At 43.1% G+C, this 23,329-nt stretch overlaps 1 long non-coding RNA gene across 4 annotated transcripts; it reads left to right on the forward strand.

Moving 5' to 3' along the window:
* Positions 1 to 256: 256 nt before the first annotated feature.
* On the forward strand, positions 257 to 9,987 carry LOC144580690 (uncharacterized). 4 transcript variants are annotated; one of them, XR_013530685.1, is made up of 4 exons: positions 257 to 1,774; positions 3,992 to 4,091; positions 4,256 to 4,358; positions 5,795 to 9,987. It is a non-coding gene; the product is annotated as an uncharacterized LOC144580690 (long non-coding RNA). The 4 variants fall into 4 exon arrangements; XR_013530682.1 differs by having other exon boundaries at positions 6,438 to 9,987; XR_013530684.1 differs by having other exon boundaries at positions 257 to 360; positions 639 to 1,774; positions 3,992 to 9,987.
* The last annotated feature ends 13,342 nt before the right edge of the window (positions 9,988 to 23,329 follow it).

Raw genomic sequence — 23,329 nt, forward strand, 5'->3', positions numbered from 1 at the left:
CCCAGGCCTTTAGGTTTCTAATAAATTATTAATCCAGGAGTTAATAATTCATGGTAATTGGTGGTATAAGCCACTTTCTCTGGCAAATGTGAGCAAAGGTCACAACTTTTTAACAGCAAGGGTAAAACCTTTTCTGAGTTTTTCCCCTCCCCCATAGTCTATCACAGAAATATTAAGATATGAAAGAAAAATTTTAACCAGGGCTGGGAAAGAAGATAATTCCGAGGATAAAAGCATAGATTGTCAGCCATACTTCCTGGCCAAGCACTGCCTCCATAGCTCCACTGGAGGAAAAGGAGGTCTCCAGGGAATTCAGGGGACCCCCCCAGAAGCCCACCCAGGAAGGATATGACCATACAGGTTTGTAAACCTTTGACAAGACAACTTATAATAATTAAACATGTCGACTCGTTGATCAAAAATTTTTTTTTCAGAAAACAAAAGAAGGCCTTTGAGAGATTCGCTCACCAGTGGCATTTTTCACAAAGAATGATAATTTTTCTAAATTACAAGGCACAGACTTAAGAATAGAGAACACCCATTCGTACTGGGTGACAGCCACAGAATGCTAAGCAAATGCCTTCCACCACTGACTTCTTTGATTTTAATTAGTGTGTGTGTGTTCTTTTTATTTCCAGAAAGAATTTCAGGCAATTCCTGAGTGCAGCCCACAGAAGGCAAGAAATAAAAGACTTCTTACCTGGACTAATGTGCATTTATTTTCCAACTCATGGATTCACCCCTAGATCTGTGAAGCAGCCACAAGTGGCCTGGAGGTTCTGGGTGTTTTATACCTTTTTTGGCCTTAATACTTATTTGCAAGGTTCATGTCAATTTACAGGCTGACGTGATGATCTGAAAAATAAGATTATTCTTAGTAGCTTGTTTCCGTCTTGATTAAAAGATAGATGTAAAATATGCAAAGAATGATGTCCGAAGACTTAAAGATAAAATTTACATGGAAGCCGCTAGTTTGAAGAGTTTCAGTCAGCTCCTCCAGCTCTTGTTTTTCTAAAGAAAATTTGAATAGCATATGCTTTTCATTGTGCTCCTTCTCAGCCATTTACATATTGGGGAAATGTATATTTGGCAACCGGTCCTATTTTTAGGAGTCCTGGAAACTTGCCCTTTGAAAATGTTTTCATTTTTGGCACATATGTGTGTCTTAAGCAGAATGAAAACACAAAGCCAAAAAGAAAAATATGTACAAAAAGGAATGATTTTTCCAGCCCCATATAGCACAATAAGAAAGCAATCATTCAGTTGGACTTTAAAAATGGATTCTTGCCTGGATTTTCCAACAATTTCCTTCTAAATGAGCGTTTCCCTGCAGAACTGAACTAATGTAAAGAGACAGGTTGTTTCAGTGCCAGAACTCAACAAGCAAAAAAAAAAAAAAGGATGGAGGCTATATTTTCATAGGAGGAACTTAACAAAATAATACCCACTCTGTTTCTCTGCAGCTTCTTGGGTCAATTCAGAAGAAGGTGCCATATGCCCATTGCGTGACTTGAAGCGTGTTCTCCCAGCCTGACTCTTGGTCACCACTCGTTCTGTTATTTGCAGTCAGTAACAAAGATTCATCCTTGTGTCCATCATGCAGCAAGGAGAATCTTTGTCACTTAGTGTAATTAATAGCTGGACCTCGCAAGGCACGGTGGGAGAAGGAAGCCGTTCGTGCATAGACTCGGATAAATTCAGAGCAGGCTTTGCAGATCCTTTCTGCATTTTTGACCAATTAAGATGCCAGAGCTCAAGCAGAGGAGGAAATATGGTAAGCAAAGTGTTTTCTCTGGGGCTGTGTGTGTTATACCCCCAAGCCCTGTAACTGTAGTTCAGGAGAGCTCTCTAACTTTCCCTATCAAGCGAAATGACTATCAGGGACTCTCCTCTACATGTACGTCCTATTCCGGGGTATTTCATCTTTCACACTTTCCTTCATCTTCACCAACCTCTAGATAGATACCATGATAGGATAAAAATTAAAAAGAGCAGCCTAATGTTTGATGAGTACCTACCCTAGACTATGTGTTTTAATCACTCAACAAGCTTTCAGAGAATGTGTAACGAGCCCTGTTTTCAAAATGAGAGGACTGAAAAGAGGTTTGAAGAGGCTAGTGCTGGGGTTAGGCTCAGAAAATGCAGATGGAAACAGCCAAATCAGGACCACATCGAGGGCTCTCTAACTCCAAGATTCTGAGCTCACTTTTCCCTGTATTGTGGTGTTTTCTTTCACTTTATTTTTTTTAAAATAGAAATGGGGTCTTGCTATGTTTCCCAGGCTGGTCTTGAACTCCTAGCCTCAAGGCAATTCTTTCTGGGAGAATTCTCCATGGTGCTGGAGTTACAAGCATGAGCCACTACACCCAGCCTCCTTAACTTTCTGAACTCCTACTTATTTATTTTTGTGACCCTACTTTTTTCTTCCTCCTTCTCTAAGAAAATGTCTGGATTGATTCCACTTGTCCCTGGAGACCCTTAAACTCCCGTCCTCCATATCTGAACAAATCCAATTTATCTCTCAAAGTTTCAGAGAGCTCCTAAATACTATCGGCTCCTCACCATCATCTCACTTGCAATCTGTGAATCTCAGCGTTCCCTTCCCAGAAGTCATTTTTTGCCTTTAGTTAGCAAATGCACACAAATCCCAGGATCCATGAGATTTTTTTCCTTCTATTTCTGCCCAAGGAGAAAGCAAACATGTACTGCTGCATTTGCCATCCCAGGTCCATAATCTTTCTGATCTTTCATGACCTTTAACAATCTCACCTCATGTATCTTTTCCTAGGCTCATCCCTCAAATAGGTGATTTCCCCCAGGCTTCCTCTCACCTCTCTGCTTATGGGTATACTGGCTAGGAGTGTCCAGCCTTGTGTATGAGGGGGTTGAGTCTCCTTTCCCTGCCTGTTGCTTTCCACTGGGGAACCACATCCTCCCTGACTCCCTGCCCCTCCCCAAGAGCCAGGTCTCCCCATCACCTTCCTCTGAACAGGACTGTTCTCCATCCATCCTCCTCCCCGCTTAGCCCTCCATCCGTAGCACTGGTTCTAAGCCTCCAGCTCCCTCTCCCTCATCCAATCTGTGTTAGTCTGTTTTCACACTGTCGATAAAGACATACCTGAGACTGGGCGATCTACAAAAGAAGGAGATTTAATTGGGCTCACAGTTCCACATGGCTGGGAAGACCTCACAATCATGGCGGAAGGCAAAGAGAGGCAAAACACATCTTACATGAATGGCAGCAAAGAGAGAGATTGTACAGAGAAACTCCCTTTTGTAAAACCATCAGATCCCCCAGAATGCAATCACCTCCCACCGGGTTCCTCCCATGATGAGTGAGAATTGTGGGAGTTACAATTCAAGATGAGATTCAGGTGGGGACACAGCCAAACTGTATCACCATCTTTTCAAGGACCCTTTTCCACACATCTCACAGGGCCAGCTCCTGTCCTACCCAGTTGAACAGTCATTCTAGGCCTCCAAAGCATTGCCAGTCAATGTTCATAGCTCTCTTCATTCAACTTGGGAACTCCCCACTGCCCCCAAAACCTACCTGCTTCATGATAGGCTGCAGCAGTGACAATTTTGGAGGCCCAGCACCTCCACAGTTTGCTCTGATTTGGGGTGTACCCACTTGTGCTCTACCTAAGCTCCTGAGGATAGGGCCTCCTGTTAGTCTTCGTGGCACTATGTGTATAATAAATTATAATGCTACAAGTGGGCATTCAATTCTAATTCTTTAAATATATAGGAAGCGCAGTCATTCCTTCCAAGTCCATGAAAGTGCCTTGCCCACAACACTTGTTATTTTTCAATCCAATGTACTCTGCTGAAAGTTCAGACCAGCATGGCAAGCTGTGAAAGCACGATTTAAGTTCCTGCCACACCACAACTATTTTTGGCTACTGTGTTCCTAAGTATTTAAAGTCAGTGAACACTCCCTTCTTCTCACCCAACCCCACTCACATGACACCACCAATTTTGCCTTCAGGAAAACCTAAATGCAGATTCCTGTGACATTAAGTGGACAAAAGGAAGAGTTAGCTCCTGCTCTAATCCTGCTATCATCCATCTGTGGAATCTACCAGAAGGTAAGCTAAAACTTATGAACCCAGGGAACTGAGGCAGGGTTGTCCTCAAGCCCATCTGTCTGGCCCAGACCTCTCTGCAAGTTCCAGACTGAACTGCCTGCCAGATGTCCACCAAGATAAAAGTGTCACTACTTCAGGCCAATTTCTTTGCTTCCTTTCCACAGGTGAAACCAGGCAGAGACTTAGGAGTTAATCCCAGACTCCTTCCCCTAAATGATCCCCCACCACGCCCTCCAAGTCCTGTTCACATCCTGCTGAGCAGATCAGGTAAAGTCACCTGAGCCTGTCCTCTGCTCTCTGTCCCCAGCACATCCTCTTCAGTGTAGAATTAGGAATGGCATTATAGTCCCTTCACCGCCTTTTACCTGCACCCTAGGAGTATTTACCCTTCACCAACTCTGTTGCTCACACCGTCAACTTGTGAAGAGCTCTGGGCCTGAGAGATGGATGTGGGGGTGACTGGAAGCTCAGTTCTCAGTGCCCCCCTGTCACTCACTCTCTGCCTCAGCATTCACAGCTTACCAAAGACCGACGCAGCCTTCTGGTAGACCCATAAATGGAGGCTACCAGGACCACGGCAGAAGCTGGTTCACATTCCATGCATGGCACACAAGGTTTTCCAAGGCCCAGCCTCCATTGCATTTTAATTTGAGCAATACTGGACTGCCTGGAGGTCCCCAAACCCACCAGCCTTTGCACATGTGCTCCCAGCAAAAAGCCCCTTCCCACATCCCCTCAGATCCACACAACTCCTCCCAGACACTCAGAGGAGAATCTATTTACAGATTTTGCTTGCTCAGAGGAGAGCCCCTAGGATAGCTTTCTGACTTCACCTACCTCCTCCTTATCCCTGTCTTAATCTGCTCTGGCTGCCATAGCAAACACCACAGACCCAACAGCTTAAACATCAGTCATTGGTCTTCTCGTACTTCTGGAGGTTGGAAGTCTAAGATCAGGTTCCAGCAAGGTTCAGCTCCTGGTAGCAGCTCTCTTTCTGGCTTGTAAATGGCAGGTTCTCACCATGTCCTCAGGTAACCTTTCCTTAGAGCTGTCCACACAGAGGGACATCTCTTTCGAATCTCTCTGGTGTCTTTTTCTTCTTGTGTTTTTTTTTTTGTTTTTTTTTTTTTGACAGAGTCTTGCTCTGTTGCCAGACTGAAGTGCAGTGGAATGGTCTCGGCTCACTGGCACCTCCTGGGTTCAAGCGATTCCCCTGCCTCAGCCCCCAGAGAAGCTGGGACTACAGGCATGCACCACCACACCTGGCTAATTTTTTGTATTTTAGTAGAGGAGGGGTTTTACCATGTTGGCCAAAATAGTCTCAATCTCCTGACCTCATGGTTCACTCACCTTGGCCTCCCACAGTGCTGGGATTATAGGCATGAGCCATGGTACCTGGCCCTTTTTCTTTAAACTGGTAACCAATTTATTAAAATAGTTGACTTAAGCATCTGCAATGGTGGCTTCAACCGCAACTCCAGGCTCAATACTGATAGAGGTCATCTGCTTAGCAATCTTAGAAGCGCTGTGCCAGTTGAGTGGTTTGTGATTCTTCTCTGGAAACAATCCCATGTCTTAGAACCTTCACCTCAGGGAGTTTTTCTTGTAGTAATTCTCAGAGTCTTGGTAGGCATTCGAACTGGTCCTTTCACTTTGCGATTCTTTTCCTTTGCTCCTCTAATCATAAGCATGCATTTCTGCAGGGGTTTTATGTGGCAGCTCATTCACATGATTCGAATTCAGCAACTCACCGCCTCCAGAGCCAGGGGTGTTTTTCCAGGATCTCTAAAACCCATGGCTGCAGCGTGGCTTCCTGACCGACTTGTTCGTCGGCGAGAGCAAACGGTGGGGATTCAGGAGCAGGCGGGGGTGGACCACAGTGCCGCAGCTTTACAGTCGCATGTTCCTCAAAAAGCTGTTCTTCTCTTTTCCATAGGTTACATGAGTAGGTTCTTTAGTTGTGACTTGTGACATTCTCATGTACCCATCACCCGAGCAGTTTACACTGCACTCAATTTGTGGTCTTTTACCCCTCACCCCCTTCCCACCCTTTTCCCCTGAGTCCCCAAAGTCCATTGTGTCATTCTTATGCCTTTGCACCCTCATCGCTTAGCTCCCACTTATGAGTGAGAACATACGATGTTTGGTTTTCTGCTCCTGAGTTACTTCACTTTTAGTCTCTAATCTCATCCGGGTTGCTGTGAATGCCATTAATTCATTCTGTTTTATGGCTAAGTAATATTCTTTCTCTTCTTAGAAGGCCACCAATCCTATCAGAGCAGGACCCCACCCTGATAACCGCATTAAACCTTAATTACCTCCTAAAAGCCCTATATCCAAACACAGGAATTCACAGCTTCAACACAGGAATTGTGAAGAACACAATTTGGTCCATAGCAACCTACACCCCAAATTCCGTCAGAGAACAAAACACATGACCTGCATACAGAAGAAAAATGACTTTCCTTGACTTGGCTACTCTACAAATTAGTTTGTTGAGTGTTTTAATATAAAAGTTATTATTTGCAATTTATCTTACTATAATTGCATGACATTCCATTATTTTTTAATAAGTAGAAATGCAATATGTTTGCATGTGTGTGTTTTCATTGGTGCCTTATGAAACTATCTGGCTGTTTTTTACTTAAATATGTTCATTTTGTAGAGTTAAATCTAATATACATATGTGTGTAATTGATCTTTATACATTGATCAACCAGATAAACCTGTAAATTAACTTTTATTTGCTATGGGCATTATTTGTTCCACAAAAATGCTAACAAAAAAGGTCAAAAAACAACCCATGATTATGTAAACATCAAACTATATTTTATGAAACTACACAAGTTTCACTATTGCCATCAATCTGTGAGTCACAGCAGGAAAAGGAATTGATGGGCTGATAAGGATCGACCTCACCTGCTTTTGAAGGAGCCACACCTCTCCTCTTTCATGAATTATAAAAATCGAGAGACAAAAGTTGCCATTCTGGAAACAGATGGATGCTGCTAGCTGTCATGTGACAAGTGAGGTTTTATTTAACTTTAGCTCACAGTTCCCTCTCACATACAGACTGAAAGACTGAAAACAATGCTGGGGATCATTAAACACGACTGGTTATATGGTATCTAATTACACCTTCAATGTTACACCTAAAACTAAAAATTAATCTTTAATCTCAATTGTATTACACATCATGAATAATGCGAACCTGTATTCCAGCTCCTGATTTCTTATGAAATCAGTCTATAAAATAATCAGATGAATTTATAAAAGTTACCCAGGAAAAATGGTTTGATGACTATGGTTGCATCTCACTTGCTTAACTTATTCAGTGTTTTAAGCTTAATTTCCACAAGAGGTTGGAGCTGCTAAGAGTTGTTTGTTAAGAAGCTGCAAAAAGCCTATACTTAGGTGTTTCCACACCAAACCAGACTGTGAGCCCTAGAAATGGATATGAGAGGCCTTCCAAGATCCTCTTCCCCTTTATAGCCATTTCCTAAAGCAAATACCAAAGTCTGCGTTACCCATGAATTGAACCATCCTGTGCATACAAAATCGCCACACAGATGGATTACATAAACGCTGCCATTTCTTTCTAATAAAATGAGTTTGTGCACTGAAAGTCAGCAATTCATCCACATTATATTGCAGAAGACTAATTTCTGCAGCTAAAGAACCGGAAAACCTCAGCATTTTTCAGAGAGATCAGAAACGCTATCCTATAGCCCTCCCTGCCCCATTCTATCCTTCTCCTTGCCCACAGCCACTGACGAGTCAGTGGTAAAAGATTCTGTCTTCACCTTAACTCAATTTCATTTTTACTCTCCACTCTCCCTTAGAGTTGAGGTTCTAGATTATTCCTTGCTTTTCAGACTACCTGCAACTTGATCCAAGATCCAAAAACCAGCTTCCCTGTTTTTCTTTTTCTTATTCGTGGAAGCATATTCTTTACTAGAGTAGGTAACCATTAACTCCACCCATCCTAAATTCATTTTTGTTTTCTTCTTTTAGAGACAGGGCTCTCTATGTTGCCAAGGCTGGACTTGAACCGTAGGCCCAAGCGGTCATTCCACCTAAGCTTCCCAAGTAGCTGGGACTAAAGATGACTCTGCACCTTCTGAGGAAGAAGCCAGCATCCTCCCCACACAGCCCATTTTTTCGGGCCGATTATAGTTCTATTCTTTTTATAAATGATTAACTGAAAATGGATTCAAGAAACATATAAACTTTGAATGATCGTAAAGGAACCCTTCCTTTCACCCTCCTCCACCTCCCCTCCATACATTCACCTTATTTTCCAGAGCCTGCTCTCCTCAGCTACCTCACTCCAATTTACCACATGTTGGCTTCTGAAGAAAACCAATGTGTGTAATTAGTCATTGCTAACTGAAGTATATTTAATTTTCCATAGTAACGATTATGAGCAGTATTTCCTACATTCTTAGCAGTCAGAGCAATGGTCCTGCAAATGACCACCACTCCTCTCTACCTGCTTTCCCCTCCTCTCCCACACAGGCACACATCCCTTTCTGTTTATGGAATTCATAAACACATGTAGCAAGCTGAATCTAAAAAGTCTCCGGTCCCACCTAAATTCTGTTATAAAGAGTGGAAGAAAGAGCCAAATAAGCTATTACCAACAAACAGACCTCAAACCTTAATATTGTTTCCTATTTCTTTGCTGAAGCTATCGGAAGAGATTCTATGGGTTTTCTCTCCAGTACAGTTGACTCTTGTGCAACATGGATATGAACTATGCAGGTTCATGGATACATAGACTCTTTTTCAGTAAAAGTTACACTGAATGTGGCTCCTCTTCTGGTTCCCTTTCCACCTTCTCCATCTCTGCTTCCTCTGCCCTCTTGAGACACCAAAGCCAACCCCTCCCCTTCCTCCTCATCAGCTTACCCGACATGAAGATGATGAAGATGAAGGCCTTATGATGATCACTTCCACTCCATGAATAGTAAATATATTTCCTCCACCTTTTGCTTAATAACATTTTCTTTTCTCTAGCTTTATTGTGAGAATACAGTATATAATATATACAACATACAAAATATGTGGTAATTGACTGTGTCATCAGCAAGGCTTCTGGCCCACAGTAGGCTATTGGTGAAGTTTTTGAGGAGCAGGCTATTAGTTAAGTCATACATGGATTTTCAACTGCATGGAGGTGGCGGGGGGCATCAGCACCCCTAACTACCACATTGTTCAAGGATCAACTGTAATTTCTTTGCTGTGCCCAAAATTTGAGAGGCACTTACAATAGCTGATAGAATTTTTCCTGTGAAAAATAGCATTTGTCAGAGAAAACTCAAACCTGGGATAGTCCAGATTCAATCTGAATTCCTGAAGGGTATGCTTTCCCATCTGTACACCAAAAGATTTCCCTATAATTCCATTTTGCAGGTACCGGCACATTTTTTCATATTAAACTTGAGGAAGGAAGAGAACACTTGTGCTTGACATGTTTACAGCAACAGAAGCACCGGAATGGAACCATTAGATAACTTAGAAAAATTAGAGCTGGGCGTGGTGGCTCAAGCCTGTAATCCCAGCACTTTGGGAGGCCAAGGCGGGTGGATCACGAGGTCAAGAGATCGAGACCATCCTGGTCAACATGGTGAAACCCTGTCTCTACTAAAGATACAAAAAATTAGCTGGGCATGGTGGCGCGTGCCTGTAATCCCAGCTACTCAGGAGGCTGAGGCAGGAGAATTGCCTGAACCCAGGAGGCGGAGGTTGCGGTGAGCCAAGATCACGCCATTGCACTCCAGCCTGGGTAACAAGAGCGAAACTCCATCTCAAAAAAATAAATAAATAATAATAATAAGATAATTTAGAAAAATTAAACACTTCTAAACAGCACCCCAAAAAAGTAAACCATTTCTAAGAGATGAACATTTTATTTTTTTAATTATAGCATTAAATATCATAAGTAGATCAAGTTTGTTTGCTCCTGTTACTAAGAGCAAGAAAGGAAGACTGGCCAGGCACAGTGGCTCATGCTTGTAATGCCAGCACTTTGGGAGGCCAAGGCAGGTGTATCACAAGGTCAAGAGATCGAGACCGTCCTAGCCAACATGGTGAAACCTTGTCTTTCCTACAAATACAAAAATTAGCCAGGCATGGTGGCACACACCTGTAGTCCAGCTACAGGTGTCCAGCTGCCTTGAACTCAGAAGGCAGAGATAGCAGTGAGCCGAGATCGTGCCACTGCACTCCAGGCTGGTGACAGAGCAAGACTCCATTTCAAAACAAACAAACAAAAATTTACAGACTTATATATGTTAACTCATTTAATTTTAACAGAAATACCTTAGAGTGAAGATCTTGCAGCTCACTAGGAATTTCCTTGTGGGCAAGATATGGGGGAGGCATATAGCTCTTCATCTTGTAGTCATCTTATTTAGGAACCAAAAAGGGGGAGGCAGGTTTGCATGACCCCATTCCCAACTTGACTTTTCCCTTTGGCTCAATGAGTTTGGGGTCCCAGGATTTAATTCGCTTTTACAATATCATTCTATTCTAAGCCACTGAAATGCGTTAGCTCAGTTAATCCTAGAGAAGTATATGATTATTTCCAATTTATGAAACAAATGAAGAAAGCGAAGCCAAAACAGAATAAGTAATCTGCCCAAGGTCACGCAACTGGTAAGCCACTGAATTTGAACCCAGGAAAGCTGACTTCAAAGCCCACATTCTTAATCACCACCCTCAACTTCTCAACTGTACCATCCTAGGAGCCAGACTTCAGTCTTCATCTGTTAGCCAGTCGGAACAATTCTAATTATCCCAGTTGACTGGCTGGGATGTCACTCTAGATGCAATACTGTCTTTGTTTACAAGCCCATTATCTAAGTTTCATAAGGCAAACCCCTACTGAAAAGTCAAGTTGACTCTGTGGCTGCTGTTAAGTTTCTAGGGCCATGTTCAGCACGTGTTCTTTTCACCCCTGTCAAATGAACTGGATAGACTAAGCAACTAATCCATTTTCTCCATAAAATCTTCAACCATTTTCTCATAACCCAGAATGATTTCTCCCCTCTAAATCCATTGTGAATCATCAGGTGGTGTTTGGCTTCCATCGCAATAAAAAATGTGCCATTTCCTTGTGCCTAATCCCTGGTTGGCATCATCTGAGACCTGTTTGGCTGGCTTAGCTCATACGTCACATAGTTTCTGATCAAGAAACCCATCTTCCCCTCTCTGGGAAGCAGGAGATCTATGGTCGACTTTCATGGAAAACAAGCAACCGCTTATCTCATGGGCTTCCTTGTCTCAAAAGAAAGCCCCACAGCTATAATAGGGAGGCTGCTGTGGCAGAGATTATAGACGTATTAGTAATAGCATCATAGCAACAGGAAGAGGAGCAGTGGCTAACAGTTTACTGAGTATCGGGTCTGGCTTTACATAGTTTACCTCACCACATCCTTATGATGTAAGTACTGTTGTATCCCATTTTACAGATGAGAAGCCTGAGGCATAAAATAAGACAGGTATGTTGGCCATTGGAAAGTCAGATTTTGCAGCCACTTGTATTGGTCAGATAGTCTAACCACTGTAGCAAACAACCCCACGTCTCAGCAGTGTCACCTAGTGAAGATTTATGCCCCACTCATATCACAGTCAGATGAGATACCCAGCAGCAGCCTTCCACAGGGTGATTCAGAAACCCCAGAGCCTCCCTCCTAGAGGCACCATCATCTTCTGGTCTTTGGAGTTCTCCTTGGACCATGTCCAGTTGTCAGAGAATAAGGAGGCCTGAATTATGGCCTCCTGTGTCATCAAGAGAAAAATGAACAGCTCGATGAACACGTGGCTTGCTCTCAGAGCAATCTTAGAAGGATGGTCAGGCAGGAACAGAGGATAGAGAGCAAGAGAAGAACGCTAGCCCCTGACCACCTCTCCAGTATGGATGCCAGCCTCCCTCCCTCCCCGTGCAGAGAGCCAGCATTCACACAAAGTGGATTGTGACTTCTCGTGTTTTAAAGAGCAATCAGTCCTCTGAGTCTTCCAGACCAGAGTCTTCCTCCACAACTAAACTCAGAAGTGGGGTGGAATAATGGCCAGGGGTATGTGAACTTTCCCTGACTCACCTGGGCTTTGGCTGGAAATAAGACAAGTGCTGATACCGGCGTGGCTGTGACCTGGGCAAGGCACTGTTTCACATGATCCTGTTCCTAAGAGCTTAGGCAAGGCTCAGCCAGCCTGAGTCTCACTCTGGTTCCCACCACACCTTATTTGTTTGTTGAGTCACAAAACTTTCACGAGGTTAAGTCAGGCATAGCACGGCTCATCTGACTACAGCTATAAGCCTCCAGGAAGAGTGCTGGCACTGGGACAGAAACCTGTCAATGGCTGACTACCTCCCTCCTTGCCATTCAATTACGTCCTGTTTATTCTGAATTTTATTTGATTCCTCCATCAGAATTTCCTTTTCAATTATGGACAGTAAAGAAATATCTTATCAAACATCAGATCCAGGACATTCAGACTCTCATGTGTCCAGAAGACAAACCCTCATGTTGCCTTTAAAATACTTCTTGGCCGGGCATGGTGGCTCCTCCCAGCACTTTGAGAGGCCGAGGTGGGCCGACCATCCGAGGTCAGGAGTTCGAGACCAGCCTGGCCAACTTGGTGAAACCCGGTCTCTACTAAAAATGCAAAAATTAGCCAGGCGTGGTGGCGGGTGCCTATAATCCCAGCTACTCGGGAGGCTGAGGCAGGAGAATTCTTGAGCCCAGGAGGTGGATGTTGCAGGAAGCTGAGATCACGCCATTGCACTTCAACCTGGGCAACAAGAGTGAGACACCGTCTCATAAATAAATAAATAAATAACCTCTCAAAAGATCTCAACTTAGCCTATTTTCATTGTTTCCGGAGACATGTATCTAGTAATGCTACTATCCAAAGACATCTTCAATGATGTAGCGTCATTAATTCAATGTTTCTTAAAAAGAACCTTTGAGTCAACATAACTTCCTTGACCATTCTGTTTCTTGATATCCTTATCGCTGCCTGCTGTCAAACCCATCTGTGAGCACAGTTAGATAAGGCTTCTCATCGTTCTCAGGGTACATAAAGTCCCTCTCTTTCCTTTCCTTCCCTCCCTCTCCCTATGTCTTTCTCTGTCTCTCTCTTTTTCTACCTATCTCATCTCTACCCTTCCTCCTTCCAGAAGCTTTCAAATACAAATTGAGAAAGAATAAAACTTCCCAAACAAAGCTATACAAACACATCCATTAGGCATAATATTTGTGTCATTCTGTACAAAAATCATTAGGTAAGTGTGACCTGAGAGAATTCGAGAAAATAAGTAGGAGCAGCTAGAAACCAATGCATCTGGTATAGCCAACAAATAAAGAAACATGAGATTTTTAGTACAAGGAGTTAAATAAGACCACTGAAAGCTGATGTAACAGGAACTACATCGGGACTAACCACCTTTAAAATAAACTAATCCTGCAGTTTAGGAACTAGAAACTATGGCTGGCAGTATCCGGCTCACATCGCTGTGCTGAGTGCCTCCCAAAACGAGGTGTGGTGTTTCCAGGTTTAGTGCACACTATTCACAATAGCAAAGACATGGAGTCACCCTAAGTGTCCAGCAAGAGATGAATGGATAAAGAAATAGTGGTATACAAACAAAGTGGAATACTATTTGGCCAAGAAAAAGAATAAAATCCTGTCATTTGCAGTAACATGGATGAAACTGGAAGTCATTATGTTAAGTGAAATAACCCAGGAACAGAAAGACGAATATTGCATGTCCTTACTCATATGTGGGAGCTAAGAAGCACACGGAGGCAGAGAAGGGAATGATAGATACCAGAGACTGGGAAGGGTCTTTTGGTGGGAGGTGGGGGGGGGAATGAAGAGGGGCAGGTTAATGGGTACAAACATATAGTTTGATAGAAGGAATAAGTGCTAGTGTTCCAGAGCAGAGTAGGGTGACTACAGTTAACACGATATTGTATATTTCAAAATAACTAGAAGAGAGAACTTAAAATGTTCCCAACACACAGAAATGAGAAATGCTTGGGTGATGAATATAATAAACTTGATCATTTCACGTCCTACGCATGTCACAAAATTTCACATGCACCCATAAACATGTACAAATGTAAAATATTGATAAAATAAAATGAGTGCCATGTTACACATTGGGGTTGGAGGGCTAAATCGGATGTGATCTCTGCCCTTGAGGAAGGAGTCAGACTAAGGGTTCCCCTACAGGATGGTCAACGTGATGACAGACGTGCAGGAGGAACAGAGGACTGGACTTTAATGTCCTGGGGACAGAAACGGGATTTGGCACATGTAAGAGGAAACAGCCAACCTCAGGTGTAAGCAGAGTAGAAGACAAGAAAGAAATCATTAGTGGAGGGTTTGCTGAGATGTCACAGGGGACGTATGTGGATAGACCAAAGGCCGGGGGAATGTGTGGAAGGCCTCTGGCCTGATGTAACTCAGAGGCCACGCAAGAGGCAAGGAACAGGTGAACTTTCACCTGCAGACTATCTGATGCATTCTTCACTCCTCGGTGATAACTTTGTAGAGGAGTACCCCTCTCAGAATGTAGAGGAGACCATGAGAAATGCTACCTAGGAGGAAGTTGTGATTAACCAAGGTAAACCATCTCCGGGGTAGCAGAAGTGGCAGAAATAGAGACGAAAGCTTCTGCATCACTCTGGAGTTTCACAGCCAGGCAGGAGAGTGAGTTTGAAAAAGGCTCTTAAAAAGTGAGAAAAAAAAATTACGGCAGGGCGCGGTGGCTCATGCCTATAATCTCAGCACTTTGGGAGGCCAAGGCAGACAGATTACTTGAAGTCAGGAGCTGGAGACTATCCTGGCCAATATGGTGAAAGCCCCCTGCTCCCTAAAAATACAGAAATTAGCTGGGCATAGTGACACACACTTGTAATCCACAGCTACTCCGGAGGCTGAGGCCCAAGAATCACTTGAACCTGGGAGGCGGAGGTTGCAGTAAGCTGAGATCACACCACTGCACTCCAGCCTGGGTGACAGAGTGAAACTCCATCTCAAAAAAAAAAAAAAAATTACACTTCCATGGGCAAAGTTATGAGAAAAGAAGACAATTCAAGAGGAATGCAAGGCTCTAAGAAAGTAAAATTGAATGTAGTGATAGTCAGAAATAATTCCTGTATGATTACTTAAAAATACCCTGCATTAAAAACATTTTAGAAATTAATATAAAAAGTTGTAAAAATGAAATTCAAATCACTCATAATGTGATTAACCAGAAATCATTTTTTTCTACAATAAACAGATTTAAATTAGAAAATAATATAAACAATACATCCTACTTTTCTTTCACTTAGCATAAGAATATCTGCTATTAGTTTTTTTTTTTTTAATGTGACTTTTCAAAAAAATAACAGATTCTAGCAAGGTTGTGGAGAAAACGGAACTTTTATACACTGCTGGTGGTAGTTTAAATTAGTTCAATCATTGTGGAAAACAGTATGGTAATTCTTCAAAGTGGAACTACCATTCAACCTAGCAATCCCATTACTGGGTGTACACCCAGAGGAATATAAAGCATTCTACCATAAAGACATATGCATGCCAATGTTCACTGCAGCACTGTTCACCATAGCAAACTTATGTAATCACCTAAATGCCCATCAATAACAGATTGAATAAAGAAAATGTGGTACATATCCACCATGGAATATTATGTAGCCATAAAAAAGGAATAAGATCATGTCTTTTGCAGGATGGAGCTGGATGCAGCTGGAGGCTATTATTCTTAGCAAACCAATGTCGGAACAGAAAAGCAAATGATGCATGTTCTCACTTATAAGTGGGAGTTAAATGATGAGAAGTTATGAACACAAAGAAGGAAACAACAGACACTGGGGTAGACTTGAGGGGGAGGGTGGAAGAAGGAAGAGGAGCAGAAAAGATAACTATTGGAAAATGTGACTTTTCATAGCCGTGAAAGGTGTCCATTACATAGGTGTTAGACAACGATTTCAGCACTTCCTGATTGCTGGAAATAGGTCATTAATAATGTGTTGACATGATAAATAATACCATGATGAACATCTTCAAGGCCTCTGCTATTCCTTCACAACAAGATAGGCTCCTCCTTGGCTCCTATATGAATATGGATTGCTGATGTTCTTACTTGGACTGCTTTTAAAATATTCCTGGCTAACAAAGGCACTTACTTATCTAAGGAAACTACTACAGAACTTACTTTTCCATTTTCCCTGATAATAGCGGGGAAAGGAGTTGAAAACACACAGTATTTCATCTACTTTCTGCTTGGCCTAAAAATGCGTGGGAACAGTTCCAGAGAATTCCCAGACATCGTGGGTGGCTTTGAGGGGCTATTTTTACAATAGCCAATTTTGTTCTTTTTTTGTATATGCCAATCAGAAGTTCGGCCAGTGAGTCTTCCCCCACCCTCCTCATCCTAGTCTCTATAAAATGGATTATTTTTTCTTTATCCACGCCACACACATGGGAAGGGAGAAATACACAAGAGCTGGAAATGCAACTAACTTTGTCTGAGCCTTGCAAGTTGTTCACGAAATTACAAAACCAAGGGAAAGAACAAAAACACTGTTGGAAGAGAAGCCAGAACTCTGAGCTGAAGCATTGGCTTGTGTGTTGCAGCAGAGGCCTGCATGTGGTTGGTGGATAGAAAAAGACAGCAGCCTTGGGGTCAAGCGGACAGATGGGTATGGACAATCCAGGAAGCTGAGTCTGCCGTCAGTGGCCTGTGGCGAAGCGGAGACTCTTTTTGTCCACAGTTGAGTAAATTTGCATTAGAAGAAACTCCTTGGAGGCAGCTTGAGGCCTTCATGGAAAATATAGCCTATCTCTAAGGAATCATGTCTATGATGGTTCTCACCAAATCTGCAATGAATTGTTGAGCATCCTTAAAGGCTGGTGTCCTGTACGGCCTGCCAAGGGTAAAGCTGGTGGACCCACAGCAAGTGAATCTTGTGTGAATCACAGATCTCAGAAACAGCTGATTCTTTAGAGCTTTGGTGAAATGAAAACACTCCCAGGGGTCTTGCAACTAGGCTGCATTGCTCACCACTCAGACGGGAGCATTCCATGAGCAAAGGAGACACATAGCTTTACGATGGCTCCAGCTGCGAGGAACTGCATTTTTCTGAGAGCCAGATGTGTTTCTCCAGATACCACATTGTCCTCCCTACTGGAAGTTCCAGAGAACTCCAGGAGGAGAAGGAAGGAGAGGCTTTAAAAATGTCTAGCCATGCAGTGAGTCACCAAGCGGCCCTTTGACTTGTTGTTTTCTCTTTTCCAATGTCAACAAGGTCACTCTGAACAGAAGAACACCCGTTGGGAGAAGAGAGCATCCCGGGGAGCGTGAATAGGCTCCCGGCTGGGGCCAGGAGGAGGACGTTAGTGAAATGAAGGAGCTCAAGTAGCAGCCTGCTCTTGGCAGGAGCTGCTGCTAATTTTCCTTGGCTGGCTCTGACTACCTGTCTGAAAGCAATGCAATGCAGGAAGGAAATTTTTCAAGAGATTAAACTATTATTGTTTCCTGTGTGGCTGTCTTCGCTAGGGTATGAAAAAAAAAAGGCTCTAAGGGCACTTGAAAAGAGATTTGTCTGAATAGCAGGGTGGTTGTGATTCATCCCCTGCCTCCAGTCGGGATTTGGCCAATTTCCTCAGGAAAGTGGTTGATTAGGACCCATGGATTTATCCGTGGCCTAAATATAAGATGTCATAAAGGTGATTAATGGTAAGTTCACCATCAGAGGGAGTTAAAAGTTTATAAAAAGCTATTTTTAACGGGTTGGAAGGGGAAAAAAACTCATTTGTCCTGTCGCCAACATGTTTCAATAGTTAAAAACCTCTTTGTAGGCCCCGATAATTCATGCCACCAACCGTTAAGGTCGTTGTATTTTCTGACTACAAGTTTGTTTGAAAAGTTGATTCACTGTGTTTGGCAGTTTATATAAAAGCAATGAGGGGGAAGGAAAAGAACACGTTATTACCCCCGCGATTAGCGATTGCTGCACAGTGACACTTAAGCACAAGAGCCTTGTTTCTTCTTTCCACCCTGCCTCGGGGAGAGAAGGGGCCTTTCTGTTTACGCTCCTGCCACATAAATAGCAATTGATGGAGGCTGCCCCCAGACAGTGTTCAGAGCCCAAGCAAAATTAGCCTGAGGTTCCCAAATCAGGGAAAATTGCAGTAGCTCAAAAACTGGAAGATGGCATTGATGGCTCCTAGCAGTGTCCAATGCGGTTCCTTCGGTCACATCACCCAGAGATGCTCCAAAATGTTACTTTATTCTCATGGTAATTCCATGAACAAAGCCTCCCTTTAAAATATGACATCTTCTTCCCAGTCACAAACTAGTCACCTTTGTTTGAGGGAACATATCTGATCCACCTCTTCGTAGGAAAGCTGAGTTTCCTATAAAGTACCTTCCAAATTATCTAAAATGAGCATCTAATATTGGCAGAAGAATGTGGTCACACACTAATGAATAGTTGCTGAGTATAAAAGGTTGCCACTGGTGTCTAGACATTTGGATATTTAATGGGTGGTGGAAACATAGAGTCATAGATTCATTCTTCAACGTGTATGATGTGGGGAAGGGCTAATTATTGAAATACAATCAATTGCTATCAACAATTTTGAGTTACTGGCAAAAATAGATAAAATACACTTTTTTTTTTTTTTTTTTTTTTTTGAGACAGGGTTACGCTCCTCCTACCAGGCTGGAGTGCAGTGGCACAATCATCACTCATTGCAGCCTCCAACTCCTGGCTCACATGATTCTCCCACCTTGACCTCCTCCCAAAGTGCTGAGATTACAGGCATAAGCCACCACGCTAGCCAAGGTAAGATACTTACTTATGATTCTCGCAATATTTTGAAAGATGATCCCAATCAACTTGAGGGGGTACAGGATATTCCTTGTTTCATTCATAAACATTATAGGACACTCTAAGGTGCCAAGTATACTCAGGACTAGAGAGGCAAACACGAGTACGACATCAATGAGCCCCACAGGAAGCCTGGCAGATAAAGAAGGCTCTTAGAACAGAGGGAAATAAGAGATATGATAATGTATATATGCATTTCTTCTCCGGAAGTCAGAGAGAGGTAAAACTTTTTCTTCTAGAGTGCCAAAAGCAGAGACAATGAGAGCAATAACAGCTAACCAGAAGCCTCTGCTTTAGGGTGCAAGACAGAAGCTGCAGGAATGGCTTTTTCTCATATCCCCTTGTCCTGAATTGACGCTGACCACCACACCTAGCTGCAAAGGAGGCTGGGAAATGTAGTCTCTCTCTGAGCAGCCATTGCCCCTGAAGGATGGCGTTTCTATTACCAAAAGGAAGAAAGGGAAGACAGCTCTGAGGAACAGGTAGCACTTTTTGTACGTCATTTTAAACCATTGCCGTGTAGGAGTCAAAGAGGAACCATCACATCAGAAAGTAGCCATCAGCACGACAGTTTCTGTTAAGTGTGCAAGGCACAAGGCACAAGGCACAAGGCCAGGCGCTGTACAGCCTGCAACAAAAGTAAGGCATTTTCTCATTATTTTGCATTAAAATTGTTTATAATTATATTTAATATTTTATAACATATAAATACTTATAATGTTTCATTTATTTTCTCATGAAAACAGAGAGCGATACAAGCTCTATGAGCTTTGTTCAAAAAGTCGTAGAGAATTTAACAGCAAGGAGAAGGAAAGGAGATGAAATACGCTTTGAGTCAGCAGACTCATAGAAAGGCAGCAAAAGCAAGGAAGATCATCCCAAATCAGAGTCAGCTGCTGTGTTGTACTGCTTCCTCAGTCATCTGTGAGCCCTGCCAGAGGAGGCTGTATTTTATTTATCTTTGTGCCCTAATTACCCAGTAGGGCTCATTTCCTGGCATTTGATTAATGTTAAAGTGAGAGAAAGAACCCTTTATTTGGCTTTTAAATAATGAATAGAATGCACTAAGGGCTATCATGGAAGGGTCACTTGATCCTGACCTCACAATCACAGGGTCTCAAGTTTTAACTTTGAAGACACGACACATATATGACATATATAGATGACAAGCATAGTTCAAAGATTATGATATTCATCATTTAACTTTGATTTCCTGTGTTATTACCAGGCCACACCACGTGTTATACACATAAATTGGTTTTTATAACCCCTATGAATATCTTGTGCCCAACCCCATTATCCTGAGCAGAACAGTTTGTCTTTAGGTTAAAAAAAAAAAAAATGTTTGGGCCAGGTGCAGTGGCTCACACCTGTAATCTCAACACGTTGCATGGATGACTTGAGCTCAGGAGTTCAAGACCATCCTGGGCAACAGGGTGAAACTCCCTATCTACTAAAAATACAAAAACTTAGCTGCTTGTGGTGGCGGGCACCTGTAATCCCACCTACTCAGGAGGCTGAGTGCAATGGCGCGATCTTGGCTCACTGCAATCTCCACCTCCTGAGTTCAAGGGATTCTCCTGCCTCAGTCCCCTCGAGTAGCTGGGATTACATCCATGCACCACCACACCCAGCTAATTTTTTTGTTTTTAGTAGAGGCCAGGTTTCATCATGTTGGCCAGGCTGGTCTTGAACTCCTGACCTCAGGTGATCTATCCTCTTTGGCCCCCCAAATTGCTGGGATTACAGGCCTGAGCCACTGCACCTGGCCACTTCATCTATGCTCTTAAGTATAGCTGCTGTGATTTGCTGCTTCCTCAGTCATCTGTGAGCCCTGCCAGAGGAGGTCGTATTTTATTTCAGGTACTGTATTTCGGTACCCTGAAAGCCCTATCTTCTTTTGTCCCATTTAGATTTGTTAACTGGGCTTCCCTCCCTTTCCCAGGTGAAGTCACTAGGTTCTGGCAATTCCCTGGTGCTTTCCATCCTTCATAACTGCTACCCTAAGGCTCAATACTCTCACTGGGCCTCAGGATAGTCAGGCTGGGACCCTAGCTTCTGGCTCAAAAGCAGGTAGACACAGAAACAAGCAAAGTTTAGTTGGACACCGTTCCCAGTTTCCTCCCTCCCTCAGGGAGTGTCTGGGGGACAGCTGCAACACTCCCCATTTAAAGTGGATAAATGTTTCTCTATTGGATCTACCTAATTGGATCAAAATCCCAAATCTCAGACAAAGAACTTAAATGCAAGCAATCTCTAAATGGATTTTCTAAAAACATGTGAATTTTTTTGGTTTCATCCTAACCCCCAGGGTTCATTCTAATAAGAAAGGTCCATAAAAACAACACAGTGGTGGCCAGGCACGGTGGCTCACACCTGTAATCCCAGCACTTTGGGAGGCTGGGGCAGGTGGATCATGAGGTCAAGAGATTGAGACCATCCTGGCCAACATGGTGAAACCCCGTCTCTACCAAAAATACAAAAATTAGCTGGGTGTGGTGGCGTGTGTCTGTAGTTCCAGCTACTTGGGAGGCTGAAGCAGGAGAATTGCTTGAACCTAGGAGGAAGGGTTTGCAATGAGCCAAGATCATGCCACTGCACTCACTCCAGCCTGGTGACAGGGCGAGACTCTGTCTCAAAAAGAAAACACACACACACACACACATACACACATACAATGACAAAAACAGTGATCCTTCTTCAAGCCTAAGTTTCAGTTCAGCACATATATCAGTGATATTGACATGAGAAACAGATTTTGCAAAAGTGCGATTCAGTTTTGCAAAATCTGGGCTCGCTCACCTTTCCCAACTATACTTTTCCTCTCCATGACAATGTCTATGTCTGTGACTTCTGTGAACAACTGATGAGATGCAGGGACGATTTCCAGCTCTTCCATTCCACCCTCAACCTTTCTCCTGGGCCTGCAACTCACATGCCACTGCCTGTGAGGAGGTGACACTTGGGGAGCTCAACCTTGGGCACTTCAGCCTCAGCCCATCCAAATCTATGCTCATCATCTCACTCCAGACCTGCTCTTCCTTCAAGTTTCCTGGGTCAGTTAAAGACATTATCACCTTTCTTGCTCTGGCTAAACATCGGGGCACCACCTGCCCCATATCTGATCACCTACAAATCTCATTGATTCTGTCTCTTGTGTTCTCACATCCACACACTGATATTACCTCATCCAGGCAACTCTGATTCCTCTTCTGGACGATAACCTACTAACTGGCCCTTCTGCATCCATACTTGTCCCAGAATTACTCATTCTTCCCCCTGCAGCCAAAAGTACTTAAATATTCTTGTCCTCATTCATTCAATAAATACTTATGAAGTACGTGTCACAAGCTAGGGCACCATGCCAAGTACAGTATATAGTGGTGAGCAAAAGAGCTGTTGCTCTCATCCTCATGGAGTAGACATGAATCTGATGGTGTCATCTTCTTGATTAGTATTTATGGCTTGAAGAAGACAGCCCCCAAAGATGTTCACGTCCTCATGGAAAGGGGGCACAAGGTAAATCTTCCAAGCAGCCACCAAAAGCTGCAAAAGGCAAGAAAAAGTATCCTCCTGTAGAGCTTCCTGAAAGAAGGTAGCTCTGCCAACACCTTGATCTTAGCCCAGCGAGACCCAGGTTGGACTTAGAAACTCTAGAACTATGCTGTTTTAAGCCACAACGTATATGAGAATTTATTAGGACAGCCATAGAAAACTAATATGTTAGTTTCTTAATATTCGTAGTGAATATTACGTATCAATATTGATATTATGTATCAAAACAGCACAGTATCCTTCAATAGCTTCCCAGTGCCTTTAGGATAAAGCAGAATCCTTAGCAAGGAATTGCAGGGCCCTTGTGAACTGTTCTGCCAGCCACAGCCTCACCAGGCCACTCTCATTTCCTCTGTCCACTGCCGGAAAACTAAACTTCTTTCAGCTCTCAAAGGAGCTCTTCTCTCTGAGCCTGGAACAAACTCTTCCCACTTCCTTGAGCCCTCCTCCCTTCCTCCCTGCTCTGTCTGCTGCACACCTTCTCCCAACTTCAACCTCCAAGTTAAAGACCATTTTGTCAAAGTGGCCTTACACCCCTCAGCCTGTTCATGTTAGAGGTGCCCAGGCTCCCTGTACTTTCCTGTTCACACCTGTGCCTGTGTGTTTTAATGTCTCTAATCCCCATTGATTGACAACTAGAGGACAGAGTCTAGGATTCTCTTATTCACCATGTGAATGCCTACCATGGTGGGCACTCAATACAAATTTGGAAAATGAATGAACGCACTGAATATGGGACAAAAGGTAAGTTTCTCTTTCATCTAAAGG

This window comes from Callithrix jacchus, chromosome 21, assembly GCF_049354715.1.
Source record: "Callithrix jacchus isolate 240 chromosome 21, calJac240_pri, whole genome shotgun sequence".
Lineage (NCBI taxonomy): Eukaryota > Metazoa > Chordata > Mammalia > Primates > Cebidae > Callithrix > Callithrix jacchus.